Source organism: Chionomys nivalis, chromosome 20, assembly GCF_950005125.1.
Source record: "Chionomys nivalis chromosome 20, mChiNiv1.1, whole genome shotgun sequence".
Lineage (NCBI taxonomy): Eukaryota > Metazoa > Chordata > Mammalia > Rodentia > Cricetidae > Chionomys > Chionomys nivalis.
In genome coordinates, this window is record NC_080105.1 from 5,601,874 (window position 1) to 5,612,415 (window position 10,542).

Below are 10,542 nucleotides of genomic sequence, written 5' to 3' on the forward strand. Positions count from 1 at the left end.
AACCGAAGAGTGGATAGGGAAAATGTGGTACATTTACACAATGGAGTATTACACAGCAGAAAAAAATAACAACAGCTTGAATTTTGCAAGAAAAGGATGGAGCTAGAAAACATTATTTTGAGTGAGGTAACCCAGATCCAGAAAGACAATTATCACATGTACTCATTCATAGGTGGTTTTTAAATATAAAGCAAAGAAACCCATGGTGTAGGAGTTCCTTCTGTTTATGTATTGCTTTCATTGGTTGAATAAAGTAACTGCCTTGGCCTTTTGATAGGGCAGAACTTAGGTAGGCATGGAGAAGACAGAACTGAATGCTGGGAAGAAGGGCAGACGGACAGACGCCATGGATCTCCTGCCTGAAACGTACACTGGTTTGAATCTTGCTGGTAAGCCACAGTCACGTGGCAATACACAGATTAACAGAAATGGGTTAAATTAAGATGCAAGAATTAGCCAATAAGACGTTAGAGCTAATGGGCCAGGTAATGTTTAAATGAATACAGTTTCTGTGTGATTATTTCGAGTGTCAGCTAGCCGGGGGGGCCTGGATGACAAGCAGCTATTACAAAGCTGGCCTACAAACCACAATCCCAGAGAATTTAGATAACAGTGAGGACACTAGCCGGGCGGTGGTGGCGCACGCCTTTAATCCCAGCACTTGGGAGGCAGAGGCAGGTGAATCTCTGTGAGTTCGAGACCAACCTGGTCTACAGAGCTAGTTCCAGGACAGGCTCCAAAGCCACAGAGAAACCCTGTCTCGAAAAACAAAAAACAAACAAACAAAAAAAAAAAACAATGAGGACACTAAGAGAGACATACATACATCTAATCTACATGGGAAGTAGAAAAAGACAAGATATCCTGAGTAAATTGTGAGCATGGGGACTTTGAAGGGGAGAGGTAGGGAGGGGAGCAGAGAAAAATGTAGAGCTCAATAAATATCAATAAAAAAAGTATAAAAAAAGACTGACATTAAAATAACAATTACTTTCTGCATTAAGAGCATGTTTAACAACTGCTTGGGCAGAGGTTAGTGTCTACACCCACACACACTGTGCATCCCTCTAACTTTTAACTGTCCTCCTATGGGGCACTACTCTCTGCCTTGCTTTCTCTCAGGGACAGCCAAAGACAAACATCTTAAATTAGTATCCTATAATCAAAAGTTGTAAATCTCAAAATGTAATTTGACTTTAAGCCTGACCTCAAGAGTGTAAAATATCTTTGAACAACACCTGGTGCTTGGTTTTAATTTAAGAAGAGACTCAAGACTGGCTCCTCCTGCTGTTGCAAACTCTTACTATGGCCCCTAAGCTGGAGTGGGTTTGTTCTTTCTTTCTTTCTTTCTTTCTTTCTTTCTTTCTTTCTTTCTTTCTTTCTTTCTTTCTTTCTTTTTTCCCCTCAGTGACAGAAATAGTTTGCTTCTACTTCCTAGACTTTAGTGGTCTGTACCCCATTATTTGTGTGCCTTTGGGACCCAAAACAGACCACTCCTGTCGTGGAGTGTGGTGATTTCCCTCCAGGCTTTACAGCAAGCAGGAAAAATGGCCCATGAAGAGACAAGAATAAAACCTGGCTCAGCCCAATTTCACTGCAACTGTTGCTGGACCAGAACCTCTAGAGCCGTATTTAAGCACAACATAACTTTGTAAAAAGAATTCAGATAACAATTAACTTAGTAAGACACGTTTACAATGAGATTCTTTTCAAAGTACAGCTTCTTTCACAAGCTTAGGAACTGTGTCTCAGAGATAGTACCCAAGGCCAGGGAGCTTGACTCTGGTAAACACAAAGCCTGGGGTGTCGGGATCATTCTGGCTCTAAGATAACAGAAGTCATTTAAGTTGTTGGAAAGCACACAAAGAGTGTGTTTTCCAAAGTGTGGCTTTTATGGCCCTAAAGCATTGCTCAAGATTTAGGGTTAAAGGTCTTGGATCAGTGAAAACAAATTCTGGGAGATAAAACAGTCTGTCTCATCAGACAGCAAAGGAGCGCCAGACTGTGAACCGAATTCATTACTAGGCTTCCAGGAAGAGCAGCTGTGCACCTCCTCACATTGAAGAGGCAGTTGTGTGTTTAACTCTCCGGGCTTCTCCGGGGCTTCACTGTGTGCACAAGGCCTTTTGCTCTCTACAGTGGCCTGAGAACCGCTCACCAGCAGGCTGCTCAAGGGAGATGTCCCTATTACTGCTAACTGGCTTCTAAAACACCTGCTTCCTCTGCTGGCCATCAAACCAGAGATTACTGTCCTCACTGGGCAGAGACTTAGGGAGACGTGATGCAGAGTAAGAAAGTTCTACCTTGCATGCAAAATGACTAATCTTCTAATTAATGGCCCACAGCACCCCAGATGGGAGATAGGGGTCACTGGTATCACTTCAGTGTTTGTCACAGCTGCCATCAGGCACGATCACAGTACAGGGTTTGCACCCCACTCTCTCAGGCACCCCTTTTTGATGACACTGATCCCACCTCCCTGTCACACCATCTCATGTCTCAGGCCTTAACCTCTGCGTATCAGCTAATGCTCTGCCTGACTGCTTTGGAGAAGGCTGGTTGTGTGTCGGGGACGGGGCGGGGGGATGGGGGGGACATCTGTGGCCTTGCCCATTATCTTATTAGACTCTTTCATCTTTTGTTAATTGCTCTAAGCCAAATGTCACTACCACCCCTCTTTTCTTTTTTTTCTTTTTTTTTTTTTTGTTTTGTTTTGTTTTGTTTTGTTTTTCGAGACAGGGTTTCTCTGTGGCTTTGGAGCCTGTCCTGGAACTAGCTCTTGTAGACCAGGCTGGTCTCGAACTCACAGAGATCTGCCTGCCTCTGCCTCCCAAGTGCTGGGATTAAAGGCGTGCGCCACCACCGCCCAGCAACCACCCCTCTTTTCTCCCACATCTCTCTCAGTACCAGACTGCTTTAAACCCCCAGGAACACACTCTGCAGGCACCCTGGATTCCAGCCCCCGCCCCCATGCCCAAACACTCACAGCGCCTATTTCTCCATTGACACTGAAGTTTATCTCTGCCTTCCTACTGGGTGGTCTGGGACTTGTGCCCTGGTGTTCCTTTTTCCAAAGCTCCGGGTGGTACCTGGTGGAAAATCCTTGCTGATTCCCACCTCAGGGTTTATAGCCGCAGTGGAGTGGTGGGGCTGACCATTTCCCTAGCTATTTCCCATCATCCAGGATCTCCAATGGGTTGCACAGACCATCCTTATGCTCCAAGGCCAAATACACTCGCTAGCTACCACAGGCTACAACGCCCGCGAGTGTGAGAGTTACTAACAGCAGAAAGAGGTGGGCTGTGCCTCTTCCTCAGAGGGGAATGGCGCATCTATGCCAACCAGTCAGATATAGTAAAAGACAAGATTGGTCAACTCTAGACAGATCTCCAAAAACACAAGGAACATCTCAATGCCTCTGGTGGCTCACTGATAGCCCGGTTTGGAACTGGATTCTTTCCTTCTTAACCTTCTTCACCTCCTTTTCCTAATCGTACTAACTGCACCCTGTCTTATTGAAAGACCCCAGCTTAGCTGCTGTAACGCCATTTTGCAAGGCTTTGACAAAAACAAATATAAGTGCAGGGTGAGGTCAGGGCCCCTAGCTGCAAAACAGGATATCTGTAAAACAGGATATCTACAAAACAGGATATCTGTAAAACAGGATTAATCTGTAAAACAGGATATCTGTAAAACAGGATATCTGCAAAACAGGATATCTGTAAAACCGGATTAATCTGTAAAATAGGATATCTGCAAAACAGGGTATCTGTGGCCATACATCTGTGCTGGGAGGGGAAAAACCACATATGCCTCCTAGCCTCATTCCAACCGACCAATGAGATCCCTGTAACCATGCATCTGCTTCTGTAAATCTGCTTCTGCCGCCCTTCTTCCTATAAAAAGACCTTCTCCCAGTCTGCAGGCGCACAAGTCCTCTGAATAGACTTTGCCGCCCGCAGGCACCTGTGTACACCCAATAAAGAAACCTCTTGCTGTTTGCAGCCAGTGGACTCGGACTGTTCCTTGGGTTCAGGGGTCTCCTCCTGAGGGAAGGTCCTCTCGGAGGGTCTTTCATTTGGTGCATTGGCCGGGAAAGCAGAGACCCCCCACCCAGGGATCACCGACTCACCACCGGGAGGTAAGCTGGCCAGTGCCCTGTCTGTCTGAGTCTTTTTGTCTGAGTCTTTTGTCGTTCTGCCATTCTGTACGATTCGATCGGATCTATCAGTATCTGGCTGGCCAAGAAGGAGCTGACAAGCTTGGACTTCGCCCCCCCCCCCGCAGCCCTGGAAGACGTTCCAAGGGTGTCTGGAGCCCGATTTTTCGGGGCTCAGTCCGTATCAGAAGGATACGTGGTTCTGTTTGGAGAAGAGGGATCTGGACCCTCACAGTCTCCGTCTGAGTTTCTGCTTTCGGTTTTGCGCCGAAGCCGCGCTGTGCGTCTGTTTGGTCTGTGTCTAATTGTTGTATTTTTATGTTTGATTTTAACCTTTCTCTCTTTTGAGATAATGGGGCAATCATTAATAACCCCCTTGAGTCTCATTTTAGATCACTGGCCTGACGTCCAGGACCGAGCAAGCAATCAGTCGGTCAAAATGCGGAAGAAGAAATGGGGGACTCTCTGTTCATCTGAGTGGCCCACATTCAAATGTGGGATGGCCACGAGGCGGCACTTTTGACCTTGATATCATTTCCCAGGTGAAGGAACGGGTGTTCGATACAGGGCCACACAGACACCGGGACCAAATTGCCTACATCGTCACCTGGCCTCTGACCTTCCCCCTTGGGTCAAACCTTTTGTTTCCTCTGCCAGGCCTCCACCCCCTCTTACACCCACGGCCCCTAAGGCACTCCCTCCTCCAGGAGGGAGACCGCTCATTCCTCCTCCCCCTCCCTCTACCCTTCCCCCTACTCCCCCCTCCTCCTCCTTATACACTACTATCCTTAAGAACCCCCCAAACCCACTGCTACCCCTCCCGTTCTTCCCCTGAACCCAGATTCTCCCCTTATAGATCTTCTATCGGAAGATCTGCCTCCCTATGCAGGACCAGAGAGCCCCGAGGAACTGGAAGCGACGGCGGCCGAGCCACCCCAAGACTCCCCAGCCCCCTCACCTATGGCCTGGCCGGTCGACTGAGGGGCAGAAGCGAGCCACCACCTGATTCCACTTCACACGCCCATCCCCTCAGGGAGGGCCCAAATGGCCAGCCACAGTACTGGCCATTCTCAGCTTCTGATCTTTATAACTGGAAACAGCATAACCCTCCCTTTCCCAAAGACCCAGTGGCGCTGACTAACCTGATAGAGTCTATCCTAGTAACGCAGCAGCCCACCTGGGACGACTGCCAACAGCTCTTGCAGGCTCTGCTGACCTCAGAAGAAAAGCAGAGAGTCTTTTTGGAGGCGCGGAAGAACGTCCCAGGCGACAATGGACGCCCGACTCAGCTGCCGAATGAGATTGACGCAGCTTTTCCCTTGACATGTCCTAACTGGCACTTTACCTACGTCTCTATCACCAGTTGCTCATAGCGGGTCTCCAAGGGGCAGCACGCCGACCTACTAATTTGGTCCAGGTAAGGCAGGTGATACAAGGAAATGAGGAAACTCCTTCAGCATTTCTAGAGAGACTTAAGGAGGCTTATAGGATGTATACTCCCTATGACCCGGAGGAACCGGGACAGGCCACTAGCGTTTCAATGTCCTTTATTTGGCAGTCCAGTCCGGATATCAGAAGTAAGTTACAGAGGCTGGAAGGTCTGCAGGGATATACAATACAGGATCTGCTGAAGGAGGCAGAGAGAATTTTCAATAAAAGAGAGACACCAGAGGAAAAGGAAGAAAGGTTATGGCAGAGAATGAAAAAGGATCAGGAAGAGAGAGATAAGAGAAAGAATAGGGAACTAAGTAGACTACTGGCCACCGTAGTACAGGGACCAGATAGAAAAGAAGGTAGGACGGGAGAATGGAAGGGGACCAAGGTGGAGAAGGACCAATGTGCTTACTGCAAGGAGTGAGGACATTGGGTCAAGGATTGCCCCAAGAAGCTCAGAGGACCCCGGAAGCCTAAAACCCAGACTTCCCTTCTGGCCCTGGATGAGGATTAGGGAGTTCGGGGTCAGGAGCACCCCCTGAGCCCAGGATAACCCTTAAAGTCAGGGGGCAACCAGTCACCTTCCTAGTAGACACCGGGGCCCACCATTCAGTTCTGACCTAGACACCAGGGCCGCTCAGCGAACGATCTGCCTGGGTCCAAGGAGCAACCGGTGGCAAAAGATACCAATGGACAACCGATCGGAGGGTTTAGCTGGTTACCGCTAAGGTGATGCACTCTTTCCTGCATATTCCGGACTGTCCCTACCCCTTATTGGGTAGGGACCTCCTCACCAAACTAAAAGCTCAGATTCACTTTGAGGAGAAAGGGGCTAGCATAACTGGCCCAAACGGTGGCCCTCTCCAGATTCTTACGCTACATCTGGAAGATGAATACAGACTTTATGAACTTCAGGAACCCCAGGTGCCTGACATGGCCTCCTGGCTTGATGATTTCCCGTTGGCATGGGCAGAGACCGGGGGGATGGGGCTGTCCCTACAGCAGCCCCCACTTGTCATCCCATTAAAAGCAACAGCTACCCCCGTCTCGATTAAACAATACCCCATGTCCCATGAGGCACATCAAGGTATACGACCCCATATCAAGAGGCTCTTGGACCAGGGCATCCTTACCCCCTGCCGGTCACCCCCCTCTTACCAGTAAAGAAGCCGGGGACTGGGGACTACTGGCCAGCGCAGGATCTGAGGGAGATTAACAAACAGATAGAGGACATACACCCCACAGTCCCCAACCCCTAAAATTTATTAAGTACCTGCCACCATCCCACGTCTGGTATACTGTGCTGGACTTGAAGGATGCCTTCTTCTGTTTGTGCTTATATCCTGAAAGCCAGTCCCTTTTTGCCTTTGAATGGAAGGACCCAGATCTTGGACTCTCGGGTCAATTGACCTGGACCAGGCTCCCCCAAGGATTCAAGAATAGCCCTACCCTCTTTGATGAGGCCTTGCACCGGGACTTGGCAGACTTTTGGGTTCTGCACCCCGCCCTGATATTGCTCCAATATGTTGATGACCTTCTCCTGGTGGCTGCCTCAGAAAAGGAATGTCAGGAGGGCACAAAAGCCCTCCTACAGACATTGGGACAATTAGGATATCGGGCATCAGCCAAAAAGGCTCAAATATGTCAGAAACAAGTCATTTACCTAGGTTATCAATTGAGAGATGGACAAAGATGGCTAACCGAGGCGCACAAACAGACCGTTACTAACATCCCTGCCCCTAAGAATCCCCGCCAGCTGCGGGCATTTCTAGGAACAGCAGGATTCTGCCGCCTCTGGATTCCAGGGTTTGCAGAAATAGCTGCACCCCTGTACCCCCTAACCAAACAAGGGGTAATGTTCAGATGGGAAAGAGAACAGCAGGAAGCCTTTGAAGACACTAAAAAGGCCCTGCTGACCTCCCCAGCATTGGGCCTCCCCAGCATCACCAAGCCCTTTGAACTGTTCGTAGATGAAAGACAGGGCTATGCGAAAGGGGTCCTAACTCAGAAACTAGGTCCCTGGAGGCGTCCTGTGACCTATCTGTCCAAGAAACTCGACCCAGTCGCATCCGGATGGCCGCCCTGTCTACGAATGGTGGCAGCTATTGCAGTCCTTACCAAGGACGCGAGTAAACTGACTCTGGGCCAGCCATTGACCATCCTGGCACCCCATGCAGTGGAGGCCTTGGTCAAACAGCCTCCAGACCGCTGGCTTTCCAATGCCCGCGTGACTCATTACCAAGCCATGATTGTCTCCAGATCCTTGCAGAAATGCAAGACCAGACCGGACCTGAGGGATCACCCTCTTCAGGATGCTGACTACACCTGGTACACCAACGGTAGCAGCTTCCTGGAAAACGGGGATGGAGAGCAGAGGCAGCAGTTACCACGGAGACCAAGGTAATCTGGGCTGAAGCCCTACCAGCAGGCACCTCAGCCCAAAGAGCAGAACTCATCGCATTGACCCAGGCACTCCAGATGGCAGAAGGTAAGAAACTTAACGTCTATACAGACAGTCGATATGCCTTTGCCACTGCCCATATACATGGGGAAATCTACCGAAGGCGAGGGCTGCTGACCTCAGAGGGAAAGGAAATTAAAAATAAAACTGAAATCTTGGCACTACTCAAAGCCTTATTTCTGCCCCCAAAACTGAGCATTATGCACTGTCCTGGCCACCAAAAGGGGCACAGCCCAGAGGCAAAAGGAAATCGATTGGCAGACACTGCCGCCAAGGAGGCTGCCCTGAAAACCATCAGCACCTCCCGAGCCTTCCCTCCGACTGATCTGGGAGATGCAAAGCCGTCCCTATGCCCACTGCCCTATAGTCAAGAGGACATCGACCTCCTAAAGAAAATGGGGGCAACCTATGACCCTGAAGAGCAACATTGGGTCTTCAAGGGAAAGACTGTTACACCAATGAGACAAACCCATGAGCTAACAAAATATCTGCATAAGTTGACCCGTCTAAGAACAAAGAAGATGAAGACTTTGATGGAACGAGAGGAAACTGGCCCCTACCTCCTAAACAGAGATGGGGCCCTACAAAAGGTGACTGGTGAATGTAAAGCCTGTGCTAAGTAAATGCAGGTAAGACTAAGCTTGGGCCAGGGATCCGGGTATGGGGACATCATCCTGGTGTACACTGGGAGATCGACTTTACAGAAGTCAAGCCCAGCCTCTATGGATATAAGTACCTCTTGGTGTTCGTAGACACCTTTTCAGGATGGATAGAAGCTTTCCCCACCAAACATGAAACTGCAAAGGTGGTGACCAAGAAACTCCTGGAAGAAATCTTTCCCAGGTATGGGATGCCTCAGGTCCTGGGTACTGATAACGGGCCCACCTTCATCTCCCAGGTAAGTCAGTTGGTGGCCAAGCTTTTGGGGATTGAATGGAAATTACATTGTGCATATAGACCACAAAGTTCAGGACAGGTAGAGCGCATGAATAGAACAATTAAGGAGACTTTATCTAAATTAACGCTTGCAACTGGCTCTAGAGACTGGGTGTTCTCTTGCCATTGGCCTTATACAGGGCCCGCAATACTCCGGGCCCCCATGGATTGACTCCCTTTGAGATATAGTATGGGGCCCCACCCCCATTCATCAACTTTTTTGACCTAAATATTGCCCTTGAGAAATCACTAACCTCCCTTTCAGAGGTAATCCTACAAAATAGAAGGGGATTGGATATGCTGTTCTTAAAAGAAGGAGGATTATGTGCCACTTTAAAAGAAGAATGCTGTTTCTATGCAGACCATACTGGGTTGGTGAGGGACAACATGGCAAAGCTTAGGGAAAGATTAAGGCAGAGACAAAAGCTGTTTGAGTCACAACAAGGATGTTCGAAGGGTGGTTTAATAAGTCTCCCTGGTTTACAATTTTAGTGTCTTCTTTGGTGGGTCCCTTAATTATCCTCCTTCTAATACTCCTGTTTGGGCCCTGCATCTTAAACCGCTTGGTTCAGTTTATGAAAGACAGGCTGTCTGTTATTCAGACCCTAGTACTGACCCATCAGTACCAAATATTACAACAACAAGAAACCGAGATCCCGTAACTACTTTGAGTAAAAGATTCAACTCAATGATAAAAGAAAATGGGGGAATGAAAGACCCCAGCTTAGCTGCTGTAACGCCATTTTGCAAGGCTTTGACAAAAACAAATATAAGTGCAGGGTGAGTTCAGGACCCCTAGCTGCAAAACAGGATATCTGCAAAACAGGATATCTGTAAAACAGGATATCTACAAAACAGGATATCTACAAAACAGGATAGCTGTAAAACAGGGTATCTGTGGCCATACATCTGTACTGGGAGAGGAAAAACCACATATGCCCCTCACCTCATTCCAACTGACCAATGAGATCCCTGTAACCATGCATCTGCTTCTGTAAACCTGCTTCTGCCGCCCTTCTTCCTATAAAAAGACCTTCTCCCAGTCTGCAGGCGCACAAGTCCTCCGAATAGACTTTGCCGCCCGCAGGCACCTGTGTACACCCAATAAAGAAACCTCTTGCTGTTTGCAGCCAGTGGACTCGGACTGTTACTTGTGTTCAGGGGTCTCCTCCTGAGAGAAGGTCCTCTCGGAGGGTCTTTCATTATAAGCTTCTTGTCTAGATTTCCTCAGCAACAGATCCTAAAGATCCTAAGCAGACGCTTACAGGGTTACTGACTCACCAGATAGTATCTTCCCAGTGAAGGTCAAGCTTGCTCCAAGGACTTCAATATCACCATTCAGCCAGAAGTAGTCTAAAGATAGCATCACCCCCTTTCCTGTAGTAACCTGATTGTTTATCAATACTAAACACAAGGGAGGGTGTAAGCCCCTCTGAGCAGAAATGGCCAGGAACCCCTCCCTGAGGACCTGCAACTTTTAGGTCCCCCAAAGGGCTGGACCCAGTCCCCACCACGCCCCAGAGTAACCACCCAAGTTCTGAACTTGAAATCT

General features: G+C 48.6%; 1 pseudogene; it reads left to right on the forward strand.

The window, feature by feature from the left end:
• Positions 1-346: 346 nt before the first annotated feature.
• On the forward strand, positions 347-10,165 carry LOC130863130 (uncharacterized; annotated as a pseudogene).
• The last annotated feature ends 377 nt before the right edge of the window (positions 10,166-10,542 follow it).